Here is a 15,884-nt window from a genome sequence, read left to right as displayed (position 1 = left end):
CGCGCGCCTCCCTGGATGCTGCGCGCTGTGCAAAACCACCCCTCTTATCTGCCAAGCCCAGGTGGTGTGCGAGGCACGGAGAGCTGCGCACCCTATGGATATTGAAACCACATGTCCGGGGAGCTGCGCTTCCCACGGGAGGCCCTGCGTTGTCCGCACGGCGTGGAAATCGCAGCGCCCGGCCGCTTCAATCGATCTCACTGAGTCACAGTCACACCGCGGGTTTCGTATTGGAGCAGTGCCCCTTCATTTTTAAGCAATTTGTCGGTCTAAAACAAACATCACGAACCTACCAGTGAACAAATGGCAATGTGTTTGTTTTTTTTTTCTGGAGGACCTTCCCCTCATTTCTCTGGGTCTGTTTGCAAAAATTCTGCTTTCATGGATCATCTCCACTTCCATCTTTTTTTTCCCCACAAATTAGTATAATTTACAAGCACAAAATCCTTTTCTGTCCCTGAGTATTTTCTCATTTGCGTACAAGTGAAAGTAGGCAGAACTTCCACGAAAAAGACTAAACTATGTAAATAAAAATGAAGTTGGTTGTTTTTTCAATTTGTCTACTGGAGCAGAATTTGCATTTGTGTATTTGGAGATACGAAGTTGCTAATCCTGGGCTAATTCTGATCCTAACTCAGCTGACCCTAAGCAACTGGGTTTCATTTTTATTCCTCCCTACAACACATGCAAGAGATCTGGAATCATATTTAGGGTTTCTTTGTCTGTATCATTACAAATAATCAGTTATGTTAAAAAATACAAAGAGCAGCTGAACGTCACCCACAAACCCCACCAGCAGGGAATCTGTGAAGGCAACGTGGGCACAGGTGGGTGCAAAACTACTGATGAAATATGGATGAGGCCCAGGCCTGCCCCTTCTAGGGCTCTCCCTGCTGAACGCCTCCTGGCTTCTGGGTTTGGCCCTGCATGCTGGATGTGAGCTGACACTTTGGTTTGACTGGAAATTACATTTGTGTCTTAGCCATTGAAATTTCCGCGTTAAAAATGTTGGGGGAAAAATGTGTAAATGGAGAAAGTGGTATAACTACTGGTTTTGATGACTGACGTGTAAAATGAGGAATGGAAAAACAATATTTCCCCTTTAGTACTGCTTGAGTTTAGTGGCTAGGTTGCCGCATCTTACATATAAACATATCTTTAGCAGTATTAGCACACATGTCAGCAATTCCACATTCAGCTTATGCATCCAAATATGCAATGATAGGGGTTATAAGCAAAGAAGCATTAGCGAAGAGCTTCAACCATAGTAAGAAAGAGCCTGCAAGAGAGAAATCCCATAGTCCCCAGCCACCCATGGACAGGGAGACTTGGGCCATTTGGTCCTTTGACCAAGAGACCTGCTGACTTATAGGGTAATCAGTTGAACAGTCTGTTATTGGTTGCACATATTTTGGTCACTTTGCATTACATAAACCTCTCATTGACAGATAAGCTGTAGCCTGGTCTTCCTGGAGGCTGGTAAGGTTGTACAGAGCACCTGTCGGGGCTGATGAGCCTGCAACCCCACCCAGGGGCGCGGATATCCCTGCCCCCCATCACCCTTTCTGAAAGGGAAGCCTCTGAGATGTCCAGAGCAGGCTGGTAGCACACAGGTGTACTTTACTCTGGGCTGTTGATGTCCTTTTATTATTTGTATATCATGTAGTAAATAGACACAGTGTTCACAAAAGGAGTTTCTGGTTTGATCATACCTGTCTTCTGCCAGCATCAGAGATGCAGAAACTGGGGTGAAGCCACAACAATCACAAGATCCAGTTGCCACATCCATACCTCAGAACTGGGGCTCCTTTCAGGGCTACAGGACCACACTCTGTAATTTCACACTTTGGGCATGATTCCTCCTTTGGGTCATGGTATATTCCCAAATAACTAGACACCTGTCCCCTGGGCTGGTCCTGAAGTCTTTGCTTAGCCGGAGCATCCTCAGTTCCTGTGATGATTCCCCCATCTTTGTTCCAGCCTGGAAACGTCTCACATTACAAAACCCCACTTGTCCGCTAAAGCACTGGAGAAAAAATGGCCCTTACTTGGGATGTAGCCAACCCATTTTTTGGTGCAAGCAGAGTTTCTTCAGGTGTTAATAGTTTTAGCAACAATTCTACCCAAAATTAGGCATTCAGCTGGCTTTGGCTCTTTCTGGTAAGAGTATGAGGTAAAAAGATGGCACAGCTAATTACTTCAAAGCTACAAAAAGTTCATAAGATTCAACAAATTTTCACACAAAATTGTCAAATGAATATACTGCTTTTATTTCAAAATATACCTTATCCTATCTTTGTATCCTAAAGGGCCTACAGGCATAGACTGTGATGAGCCATTAGGTGGGAAATTCAAGGAAACAGTAAGCAATGAGACGAGATTATTACTTCTACACACAGAGTAGGGTAAAGCTTTCATTTGAAAGAAATGTTGAAGTCCCTGAAACCGCATGGTTCAGTCTCCCCGGAGCCCTGTCTGACCCATCTACATTGCTATTTTGCACAGCAGTCTTAGCAGGGTTAGGACCATGCAGGGAGAGGCCAGCACAGGTCCCTTTGTCCATTAGGATTTAGGTGGGGCAGGGAGCTCTGCCCAAGTTGGGGATTAATTTCATGCTATATATACACATATGTGTGTGTATGTGTGCATGTGTGTGTGTAGGTCTGTGTACATATATATATAACCAAATTACTTCTTCTACCCACTTCACTTAAAACCAAGTTTCTCCCATCACGTGGTGGGAGAGCAGGAAAAGTACCTGCTTAGGGACCTATTAGAAGTGAGTGCCTTAGCAAACACCCAGAACAATGCAGTTTCCTCTACACTTATTAAGGGACAAGATGGTCTACTTGGATTTACAAGCTGACCCCAAAAAACTGAAGGAAACATCATCTCATTCTCTCTCTCTCTACCTGGCATTTGCAGTGGCAGTTCCAAGGCTTTGCCACTTCTGAAAATGCTTTTGTGGTCCTCACCCGTCATGAATGAGACCTTATTTTCAAATCATATGTCCATAAATATTTTTCTTGCGGTTTGTGAAAATGCAGGTTCCTGGGTCCCCACCCTTTGTATGTTGTTCGTGGTGTCCACCACAGCCTCTCTCTAGCACATGCACACCTTCTTCTCAAATAATTATTTTCTGTTTGGCCAGATTTCACCTTTCAGCAATTTTCGGTGTTACACACGTTAACAAGGCTGGTACTTTTTACAGTTGTAAGGAGTCTACTTTTAAATTCTGCTAACTGAGTTTTTAGTAGAGGCACAATGAGTAAAAAGGCTGAATTAGTGACACAGAGTGAAAAAGAAAGAAGCACCGCTTTTCTTTCCTATTGCACAGTTACATCCCTTTCTCTTTGCTGTGATTTTCCCCACAGCAGTATGGGCAGCCAGGAAACCAGCATATGAGGTTCCTGAAACCTCCATTGTACGACACATACCTCCCAAGATTAAAGCCTTGTTGGTTACACCTACACTGGCAATGAAGCGTAAGTCCCTGGAGGAGTGAGCTCTAGGGAGCTTTAGAGGGAAGGTTCAAGCCCCGAAGTATTGCTTTAATGTGAGCCCAAGCTCTCCTTCACCTCATTTGCAAGTGTGGGGCATGCTCAGAGCTGAGATTGTATTCACCTTCTCTGCTGACCAAGAATTGTGCTCCTCGGAGTTATACTGTAGGTGCCCTTATGCTCATATGCAGCCAGATTACAGCAGCGAGTAGCTAGAAAACACACAGGTTGAGAGTTCGATGGACATTAATTGTCTCTTGAGCTCTTGCTTCAGCTAGTAATTCAGACATACCTACAGAGGCAGTGTGCTGGCTTCGGCCTGGTGTGGCAAATAGTATTATTTACCATAATATTATTTTGCCCTCTAGAGCCACTTGCTAAGCATCATTTTGATGTGAATGGCATCATCAAGCTAAATGAAACTTCCCAGATAAAACATCCCAAAGTCAAGGGATTCCTACAGGGTCTATAAAGCCTTGATGGGTGCCGGAAATACACAAGACAGCTTTGATTCATTTGCAAATCTTATTTGGAAGCAAGCAGAAAATTCTCCGGTAACAAGGAACATGTTTTAACATCCACCTGGATCTCAAGATAAACAGCACACAACTTCAAATACAGATCAGAAACAGCTTACACAACACAGAGACACACCAGAGCTTTTAGTCATTACAATACTATTTTCCATTTAAATAGCATCTACATCCCTAAGTTCTACGTAAACAGAGCTAGCTACAGAAATCACTTTGTCGACATTGAAATGCAACCATCCTTGGTGGATAAAAGTGCATAGTAAAGTTGAACCTATGACACTTAATATTATTTTTCTGTTTACACCATATCTTATAAATGGAATCACATTTATTTTCTCTTTCAAAAATGCATTTTTTATAAGTAATTCAATTAAATGTTCTACTATCTTGATTTTTTCTCCCACTTGCTCATCATTTTTTAAATAGTGCACATCAATTATTCATCACAGAAAATAATTATTCTTTACTGTTTTGGACAAGTGTAACACTTTTTTATTATTATTATTAGCACAAATATTGCTACAAACAGTGAAAACACACTGCTGGTAAATCTGTCTTGGCATGCAAATTCAGTATTGGTTTCTGAGGATGCAAACCACAATTATAGAAAATATTCAGAAAATTGGACATAAAACATGGGATTTGTTCAATTTAATTTCAGAATCAGAGCCAGAAGTCCTAGTTTTCCTTTAGAGCTAATGAAGAGAAATAGGCACTTTAAGACCATGGTTCATCTGACCTATTTTAGATGTCTGCTCTGAGAGGACATGAATCAGGCCCTTAGGGTCAGCCTTCAACGACTCGAAAAGGGAGCCCTAAAGGAGGAGGAGAGCTGTAGGTGGGTACGTTTAATCAGTTGAAACCCACCTTAAAAATATGGCTAAATTCACAGCCAAGTGACCTGACTGTTACCACCCTTCAGCACTGTTATGCACTTTGTGCCGCACAGCCTCTGGATGCAACAGCTCAGGGTGAAACATCTTCACTCCAGCAGAAGACCAGCATTGTCCAATGCCTGAACTACAAAACCTTGACTTTGGGGCACCTACACCTTAGCGGGGAGGATTTTGACAGGCAGGTCCAGTAGATTTAGCTGCAGTGGTCTAAGCTGTTGCCCCCTGCCCCCTTCCCCACCTTCGGCAGAGATTACCCACACCCTTACACGGGGTGGCAGTGCTGGCCACAACCCGATGCCACAACTAGTACATAGTCCGTTGTATTAGCTCAAAACCCCATAAAAGCAGTTCTCTTCTCCAGCCTGTAAACTTGAGCCCTGAGACACTAGAACATGTCACATTCTCCTCTAAGGCAGCACAGTAATTTCCAGCTGACGAGCAAGGCAAACATCTGGGACAGCCACGTCTTAAATCACAGCAGTTAAATCTGCCAGAGCTTGTCTGCAGGTGTACTAAATCACCGGCGCTGTTTCCAGAAGTACCTGGGTTTTCTTTGGAAAGCTGCTGTGAAATCTCTGAGCAGACACAGTAACAAGGTTCTCCCTTGGAGAAATTTGTAATATTGTCCAGTTCTTGTATCCCTAACTGCCTTTCCTCAAATCAAGTCTCTCCTCCAGAGGCTTTCCCTCCCTTACAGTTGTTCTGAGCATGCAATGTTTTCATGTTCCCTTCCTCTCACCCTCCCAGAAACTTCCCTTTCCAAACATCCCGTCAGCCTGGTTGGGGACCAGACAGACTTCTGCAAGTAACTGTTGTTCCTTTATGTAAGTTGGCAGTTTTACTCAACAAGAGAGTCTCTAAATCAAAACCAACAAACCTTGAAGGAAGTATCAAACACATCTTGGTGCCCGTAGCACCTGGATCTGTGCTTTAACTCGTTACAGATGTACAGAAGCACCTAAATTTCCCAGGGAGCAGGACAAACTTAGCATGAGAGCTTGCACGCAAGTTCCTTGTATTTTCTTTGTGCAAAAAGGGGATTGGGGGCATCCTCCTCACAGAGAGAAGAGCAGCAACACTACATTTTTCACCATCTGGTGCCAAATGTCTCTCAGTGAACACCTCCACAAGCATCTTTGTATGCTACAAAATAAATATTGGTATTGCTTTCGGAACTGGCTTTAAAACTTGTACACTACACTCCACGCATAAAGAATCCAAACCCTGAAAGTTTTTTTCATACAATCACGATTCCAAGACTCTTTTTGGATTTTTTCATCCTGTCTCGTGGGCTGTAATTGTGGTTTATCGACACTGCCAGGTTACTAGTGTGGTGAAAGGATCTCATGTGACAAGTACACACCAATAAGCAGACGGTAGGTGTAATGACAGCAAAAACCTCAACCTAGTTAACATGAGAGCTGTGGTGTTTTTTTACTAGTCTCCTGGAATTTGGCTAACTGTAAGGTAGTCTTGTCCAATACTGAATTTAAGTGAAACCCAAATGCAGACATAGAGCAGATTTCAATTTCTCTCTCCTCCTCTTTTCTAACTTCTTATTATTAGTTTTGAAAGCAATGGGAATTCTTTGGCTTGCTGGCAAATATTTTTGGTTCCCAAACTTTCCAGTGTAAAATAGCCATTTCTGAAGAAAGCAAAATAATTTCCACAAAGACATTAATTTTGTCAGGAAAACAATTTTCATTTAAAAAAAAAAAAGTTACGATCATTTTCCACCAATCCCAGTGATTAGACCAGGGTGGAGAAACCCCAAATGTATCACAAGCAAGCTCAGTGCCACAGAGGTATCTGATTAAGGGGCTCCTCTGCTCCGGTGCTTCTCTTCCCCAGTTTCTCTGGGGTTAGATGTTTGCTGCTTATCTAACAAATTGCATTGCAATAAGCTCTTCCACCCACGCTCATGGGCTGCTCTCCAGACCTTGTAGGAGCTTTCTTCTAGAAATTTCCCTCATGTGACATATCTTTCCACACTTCTGCTTGTGATGGGAAGAGCCAGCATGCTTCAGCTGTTCTACCAGACATAGTCTCTCAGGACTGCCCCATAGGGAACTTTACCAACACCTTGTCATTACTACAAAATGCAATTAGTAGGCTTGCACAAAAATTAGCCTGTGATCCCTTAAACAATCATCCTGAACTGGGGCTTCTGTTGGCTTCCAAAAATGTCCCGTGGAAAACTACACTGCCAGTTTAATTGCTTGGGCAATACGGGCAGAGAGAGAAAATGTCCCTGGACCTTACATCTGGTTCTGTCCCCTCCAGCACCCTGCTGGCATAGCAGGTACTCTCATTTTCTTTTGGCAAAGATTATTAGCAAATTACTAAGGTGGGTGAAAATCAGACTCTCCTGAACAACGTGCTTATGTCCCTGCCCCACTGCCATAAGATGGCATGAGGTACTGTGGAGAAGGGGGCTTGTGGAGTAGCCTAAGTCAAGCCCACAGGATCTGAACTGTTCCAAATGTTATCTTCAGTCCTAAGAAATCTGTTACCGAACAGATTAGCTGCTCAGAATAAGAGCTATCCATACCTTCTGGCTCAAAAATGCAAAGTTGGGACTGCACACCAGGTCCCAGGGTCATCCCTCATGTCCCAGACAGGAACAACAGAGCCTCTGGGGAACCCAGACTGCCCTTTGGCTGGTGGTGGGGAGGAAAAGGTCTGCACCCAGCCCTCGCCCTGGTAGCGGTGCAGGGAGGTGGTGGGGCCAGACCCATGTGTTCCTGCATCCTCCCAGCCTGAGCACCCTCTCAGACTGCTTGGAGGGGCTCGTTCTCCACACACCCACCTTTTTCAGAGCAGACCTGGAAGTTGCCTGCAGCCGCAGACCCCAAAACAAGAGTTCCCTAAACCATTCTCTATCTTGAAAAGGTGAGTGGGTTGCAGCCAGATATTCTTTCCTCATCACCTCTCTTCATGACACTGTTGGGGCAGGCATCTGAAGATCTGGAGCAACCTCCTCACTCAGCTTACAGTTTCCTCCGACAACTAAGTTTGCTATAGATTTATACTGCTCCAAGGATGAGCCTTTTTAGTTGCTATGCCTAAGACACATAAAAAAACCATAAATGCTAACAAGCGATTTCATGGTCAGTGGCAAAAACATATTTCTTCCCAAGCTGCTGCAAGCATGAAAAGCCTATGTATTTCTCATCCTTTTACAATAGCTGAGTAGCAAGCAGGGAAATTTTCTGCACAGAATGAGTCATTTCAGCTCAAAGACTTTAATAAATGTCAAAGGAGCTGCCGTCCCCCCAGCCACCCAGCAGAGCAGCTGCGGTGCCTTCCTACTGCGGCTGCCTGCAGTGGGTGGGAGGGGAGTGCTTCGGGGGCAGAACTGGAAAGCACTTACTTCTAGCAAAAAAGCAGAAATTTCTTGCCCTGTCTACACCAACAGCCTGTGGGAACCTGCTTGTGGAAACAAGCTGGCATTACTTGTTGGCTTCGTTTTAGAGGAAACTTTTCACTGAAGTCTTGGAAAGCCCCGACCCGGAAAATCTGTTCCTCAGTCACTGTAGCTCTTCAGGATGCCGTGTTTCATATATATGCCTTGCTCTAAATCTGCAGTCACACTCAAGGCACAAGTAGCAAACCAAAATTATCTCACTTACGAATTAGGAGCCATTCTGGGATATTTGGAGATGAGCGGTCTTTGACAGGTACTCAGTGATGAAAGGCACAAAGCTCCTGGGACAAAGCCAAAGTATTTTTATACACATCTCAGGCTACAGGCAGCGGAAACTCACCTTCTGAAACTGTTAAAAGCAAGCATCTATTTGCAGGATAATGAGATACAGATAATAAGCAACAGCAAGTTTGGACCAGATGATCCTCGAGGTCCTTTCCAACCTGGTATTCTACGATTCTGTGATTCTATGATGTGCCTCTGGGTCAGTGTCCTTAAAAATATTCCAGCTTGCATTATGATGGAGACATCATGAAAAAGAACCGTAGTGGCTCAGAGTTTGAGGATGATCTTCAAACAGTTAACAATTCACGAAGGTCCATCTGAAAAGTGCGCATATTCTTTGAAACATAATTTGGGATAGCTATACCCTGATTTAGTATTTGAAAATGCAGTAAAATTCTCAACTTTTTAATCACTGCATGTTCTTTGCCCCCATCATCTTCACTTTCCTCAGTCAGTGTTACACTACTATTAATATTCTTAATTTAAGTTCTCTCCCAGTTGCCATAATTAGTCAGTATAATTTTTTTTTTTGTTAAAGCATAAAATGTGAAAAAATATGCTTTGTTTCCACTGTTAATAAACCCTGTCATCCTCATGAGGCATTGCTACACCAGCCTTCAAAGAAACACAGGGCCATTTTCACTACCTATAACCATGTGTTCATAGTGACCAGAGGAATAAAGGTATTTAGCCAGCATCTAGTGTGAGAAAAGTGCAGGGATCAAAGGTTGTTAACATCCTAGCTCTAAACTAACTTCCTTCAGGATTCAGTAAGTTCATACATCTCCCTTCTCCAAATACAAAGCATAATGCATGTTCCTCACCACCCCAGAAAAAAAAAAAAAAGTCAGGATTAATGTTTGTGAAGTTGGTGGGGCATGACACAGGCATCACAAAATGAGTAGGTCATAAGGTCTGTGGAGTCTTTAATTCTTCTCTTCCTAAGAGAGAAAAGCACGTGTTACTCGTAAACAGTTCCAGGACAGAAAAAAAATATTAGAAAAAGTTTTCTCTGGAAATCTCTAAATCTCCCTCCCTTCCCATCTTGTCTAATTTCTACACTGTTATGGCACATTAACCTCTATAGCCAGCAGGTAGACCTGGCAGAAAATGAACCATCCTCCAGAAATCATACTGCTAGCGAGTCCCTGGGAACACACAGCTAAATATATGGCAGAATGCTGAAAAATTCACGTACCAAATGTCAAAAAAAAACCCAGCACACAGTCACTATAGCAATTTTTGTCCTCAGTGACCTTATTTTTCATCTTATTTCCTACAAGTTCATGGTACCAGAATGACAGGCACTAGCTCAGCAGGCTTTGTCCAGGCACCACCCTCCGGCACAGCGCACCATCTTGCTGGCAGTGGCAGTGGTAGCAGCTCCTGGCTCTGAGCAAGAACAGATATAGGCAAAGGAGAAGACAACCCTCATCCCACCACCTCCCCAGGGCCGGGGTCGAAACAATGTCGGAGCGGCTCCCGGAGAGGCCAGCTGGGCAGGGGAGCCTGCTTGACCTCCACATTTTGTAAAACACGCTGTAGCCCAAAGCACAGTATTGGTTAGTGCAATTACTGGGTGAGGTTCTGTGGCTTGTGTTACGGTGGAGATCAGATGAAATAGCCTCAGCCTCCAGGCCTGAAAAGCTATTAAAGGGCAGTATATTTCTTCTCTCACCGTCTTCAGATCTTTTCCACTGAATCTCTACATCTGAGGGAAAGGCCAAAATTAGAAAGCCCTGTATATTAGTTCATTATGTTGTTTAAAACACGAGTTTAAACCCAAACCCTCCCTTCTCCATGAAGACTGGTTTGGGAGACTTATTTTTTCCCCTGTTCCTAGTCACCACAGTGTTTGCTACACCTTGTAGTTTAAAGCATTAAATACCTCGCTACCATAAATACAAAAATCACTTAATTTTTTTACATAGCTGGAAGATAATACTATTTCTCAGACCTCAGTTTTGCACTTGAATGAAAGTGAGCCAAGTTAGTGTTTGCAATTCTGGTAACAAAAATTTGTAAAAGATAATGCCACAGACTGTGTGCAAGAAGTTTCTATATTGACAGAAGTTTCTATATTGACTATGTGTTGGGTTTTGGCATTTACAATAGTTTTGTTCTGATTGTTGTGAAGGAAAGCTCTGGATGTATAAGTTTAATTCACTGAAAAATAAGTTAAAAATCTTTCACGCATGTGAAACTTTATCCGTAGGTAGTAAGTATATATATTAGTTGCAATGGTTTGCTGACTAATGTGTTGTTTTGGCTGACGTGTTAAACATAACACTAGAACGGCATGTTTTGCTGATTCATCTCTCTCCACCCTTCCAGATGTTATTCTCAACTGAATAAGCAAATTGTGCTTTCTTCCACAATTCCTGGTACCTTTTATTGAAGAATTTTCAATTCCAAACTTCATGAAGTTTTCTGTTTGCTTGCAATAGGCATGATGACCATACAAATGGTATAAAATGTAAGGACAAAGGAATTTTCAAGAAATAGAAATCAAATTAGACAGAAGGTCTGTGTAGAATAATCTGTATTTGACATTAACATATTATACATCTCTCACGGAACATTACAAAAATCACAGTGAGGAGCAATTGGTGTGTGAAAAAAGTTAATTTCTAAAAAAAAAAACCCACAAAGACATCATGAACTGTCAGCCCAGCATATAGATCAGTCAGATTTTTCAACTAAGGGTCAGTGAAAGTGTTTCATTTTCATTAGCAACAGACTTGCCCTGACGCCCTGCTGGGACACACCGCCAGCATTTTCAATCCAATAAAGACCAGAGGGTTGTTAAATGCCCATAGCAGAGTTACGCTGCGGAGGTCAGGTTTGGGACAGAAAAGCGTCGAGCAGCCCTTGTACCTCCTGCCCTGCAGAGCAGACAGCAAGTGGAGGACAAAGAGTGGCACGGAGGGGATGCTGACTCCCTGCGCCTGGGTTTGAGCAGGGGCAGCACAACACTAATTCCTAGCATGGGTGGTGAGAAAAAGTCTAAATGCCGTGAGGTGGATGTTGACCAGGCTTGAGTTCCTTGGGGGAAGACAGAGTCAGGAGGAGATGAGCCCCTGGTCCCTCTGTCCAAAGTGGCACGAGCACGTCCCCTCACAAGAAGAGGGAGCACGCAGGTGGATGGATAGGCAGCCTCCCTCAGAGCCTGCATCTGCCTGGGAAGGTGGGATGTTAGCACCTCATGGCAGATGTGGGAAATTCCAGCCCCTTCAGTAAGATCACAAGTTTCAGCAGCTTAGTATCCCCTCCCCCCACCTTTTTAGTTTAACTCTGTGAATAGGAGATTCAGATGGACAGACAGAAAACCAGGGACTGCCACATCTGCTCTGAAAAGTTGAGTCCTAGAGAGGATGGAGGGTTGTTAAATGCCAATAGCAGAGTAGCGCCATAGGAGACAGAGGTCACCTTGAACCCAACAAGTTGGTCAGGAGATCAAAACAAAGAACTTTTAGGGGCCAAATTAGAATGCAACTTTTCTTTTCCTTCCTACCATGGGAAACATTGTTCATTAAACCCTCTCAAAATATGTTGCTCTATTTATTTTCACTGTTGTATGTCCCTGAGGAGGTGGCCTATGAGCCAGACTGTTTGCACATAAGGGTCTAGGAAAAGGTGCTCTCAAGCTACAAGGAAACCTGTGGAGCCAGGTTTCGGGTGCTGAGATAGCAACAAGGGGGGAGCAAGAAGAGCATCATCACAACTGTCTTTACAAATCAGTGCAAACTGTGAACAACAGTGGCATGTCTCCTGCCCTGATCAGACACAGAGAAAACTGGTTATGTGCAGCCAGACAGGCAGCAAGTAGAGGTGCCATGCCTGGACATAGCCCAGACAGAACCTGGCCTGCTTACTTGCTCCAGCTCTGCATAAACACAGTGGCCAGTACAGTCCCGCTCCATTGCAAGGATGCGGCCAACTGAGAAACCTGTGAGCAGGACGCGTGCTGTGGGGTGATGACTCTCTGAACAGCAGTGCCCTCCCCTGGGGCATGGGAGGGCTGAGCTGTGCAGGTTCGGAGAGGGCAACCCCAACACAGCAGCCTGGTGAGCAAGAGAAATAACACAAACAAGGAGACAGGCTGACCTTGGCTAAAATGCCTGCTGTTGAAGAGTTCTTCTCCTCAAAGAAGAAATTAAAATCTATTTTCTTAGTGACAGAGGAGAAATATGTGAATCCAGGAGAAAAATGACCAGGAAAGGCATGTCTATAAGCAGGAGCTTAGTGGTGTGAGAAAAGATACAGTGGGGGCAAAAAAAAAGGATTGCAAAGATGTTTTGAGACATGGGAATGCATCTACTGGTAAAAAGATTGTAGATATGAAGACTGCTTGTTTTAGATTAGAGATAAAGAAAGGGCTTACACAAGACCCATTTAATTTTGTTTTGCTTTGGATCATGAGCAATGATAGAGATACACTGAGTAATGAACGATTTGAAGTCAACATTTGATTAGGCTGAAATGTGTGAGGTCCTCATCACTGGCATTTCTGAATCCACACTGGAACTCTCATAATAGATGGAAAAGAGAACTGAGAAGTGAATCAACAGATTTAGAATGATAAAAGGAAGTCTTTTGGTTTTATACCGTACGTCAGTAACCTATGTAAGCCACTCCTGCAAAATATACCCAGGACCAAGGACTCTATGGTTAGGGAGCATCCATAGCCCAAGCTCACACCTTATGCTGCAAGCCAGTGTCTGTACTCAGAATCAGTGTGTGTTTGTGGTTCAGAAAAACTTTTCCAATAGCCAGGATATTGTGCAATTTTTCCTGTTGAGACATGCATCACTTCTCACTGGAGCAGATAATACTGGCAGTTGCTGGGAGTAAAATCATATAGATGTGGTATAGCAATGGACATTGCAGCACAGAAAAATGTCTTCGCTCCCAGGAAAACCGTATTTTACACAAATAACTGGTTTCTGTCAATGATCATAGAATGACAGAGAAGATGCCACCTATTTGAATGAAAGAGACCTTGTGAGCTTAGTGAGCCCTTCTCCTGCTTGGGGAAAAGCTGCTGTAAACACATCCGAAGATTTTTTTCAAACTCATTCTGAAAAATCACTAAGATTCAGTAGTCTCCTAGAAAATTGTCCCAGTCTTTCCCTGTCTTCATATGAGACAGAATATGTGCAAAAAGAATGAAATAACTCCGCCAGCTATTTCCTCAGTAATATTTCCGTGCATTGTTAAAACACAAAGCATAGTCAACGAAAATTAAATGGGTAACTTAATCTTTTGAGATAAGAGCAAGAAAGTTTCTAATGAAATTTCTTAACATCAGGACTTCTGAGCTCCTCTTCTGATTTATTAAGGCTCTGTTCCCTACAGAGTCTCTGATATACAGAATTTCAGGAAGAATGATGTCTCCAGGAGGAAGCAAAGGTGAAGTGATTTTTTGATAGGAAGCTAATATCAGCAATAAATATAGGGCAGCTTCTCTTGCTTCTTAACATAAACCTTTCTGAGAGGCTGCATAGACTTTGCATTTCCTTAATGGAGATATATTTTTTCAATTTAAAATCCTATGCAAGTGAAATACTGCTTTCATTGATGATTGCAGGAGGAAATCAATTCAGTATTACACGTTCTGAAATAGATCCCATAAATTGCCTCAGCTCCTTGATTGCAATGCAAGTCTGACAACCCCCACAGCTGAGGCTCTGTCTCTCTATTTAGATAGCGGATGCTATTCTGACTGCCACCTTATAAACAGAGCAGATAAACCGGCAGTAAAGATAAGACTGAGAGAAATCTGCTGACATCAGACTAAAATAGACATTTCTTTCTTGATAGTATTTGATTTTCAGAGACTCTTGAGAATATAGAGTTCAAATCTCTGAGATTCATGATGTACTGTACTATACAAGGTCATTCATGTCACTGACAACTTTATGGGCAATAGCTCTTGCCGTCAGATAGCATTCAGTATGTGCAAACACAGGCTGAAAACTACGTTCCTTTTTGGCTGTAACACGAACTGCTGGGAGCACAATTTATCTTACTTGTGCTGAATTAATCTTAAGAAAGTACGGGAAATGTTAGACCTATGGCTCAGAGAGGGCAACTGTCATGGTGAAATTAAGGGATTAGCATCGAGCCAGAGAGGCTGCTGCTGACGGAGCAGGGACAGGAGCTCAAAGGCTGCTGGAAGCCAGTCCCGTACTCAGGCTCCAGCAGGCCAGTTGCCCCTGACTTAAGATGTAAGGGCAGTGAAAATTGGTACCAGCATGCGTAGCTCGTAACGAAACCACTACATCTCATAGCCTGAAAATATGTCATCAGCCTCTTGGACCTGTGAAGTTGAGCTGAGTGGAGAGAGACTCTCCTTTTAACTCTACTTCCCCTTTTACTACAACCAGTTAAACACCATTGCCTGTCTCACGGCAGAAGTTTACCAAAACTTGGGTCTGAAGAAACATTTCTCCCCTCAGAAAAACCTCCACAGGAAAAATAAACAAACCTTTACAGAGCCATACAGGCATTGCACCGGTCACTGGATCCCACATTTCTCAGGTCAAAGAGGTGCACGTTTTTATCTCTTCTGTGTCCAAGCTACTAACCCTGATGATATTTAAACTAGTACCGCAATGAGCAAAGTCATAACACTCTAAAAATCCTTTCTCCCAGGGAGGTAATGAAAGCCTCTAGAGTAGGGGACGAGGGCGCAGACAAGCCTGCAAACTTCTCCTGGTGAGAAATATCCAACAAGGAGAATATTTGGATGATACACAACCATCCTTAGGGGCCCTGCTTCTCTCCTGCTCTGCAGTGTGAGGACTTATCTTGAGAAACATCAAGACACACAAAGCCCAAAAGAGCAGCAGCTCGTTCCTTTGCCTTTCTTTGAACCTTGCAAAGGACAGACATTGAAAACATTTGCAGTTCTTTCATGGAATTAAACTAAGAAAAATTATTCATGTAATGAACACAGACATATTTCAGGTGATATAGCTTAGGACTGTTTTTTTTAGAAGACATGAAGAAGACATTTCAGACTGTCACACATTTTTGTGGCCTTACTCCAAACTCCTGCACTGGCTTTGGTAACATCACTTGCACTTCAGAGGACAAGATGTGTCAGCGTTGTGAGCAACAGAGATTGGGATAAGGGGACATACAGTGGCTGGACAGCCGGAGCCTGCTGGAAGTTTCTACGACTCCACTAAACTATAGGAAAGAGATGGCACAACGTGAAGCCAAAGTTGACAAAAGA

The sequence above is a fragment of the Vanellus vanellus genome (genome assembly GCF_965231255.1).
Source record: "Vanellus vanellus genome assembly, chromosome: 1".
Lineage (NCBI taxonomy): Eukaryota > Metazoa > Chordata > Aves > Charadriiformes > Charadriidae > Vanellus > Vanellus vanellus.
The sequence above is the reverse complement of the archived record's forward strand: the minus strand, read 5'-3'. Positions refer to the sequence as shown.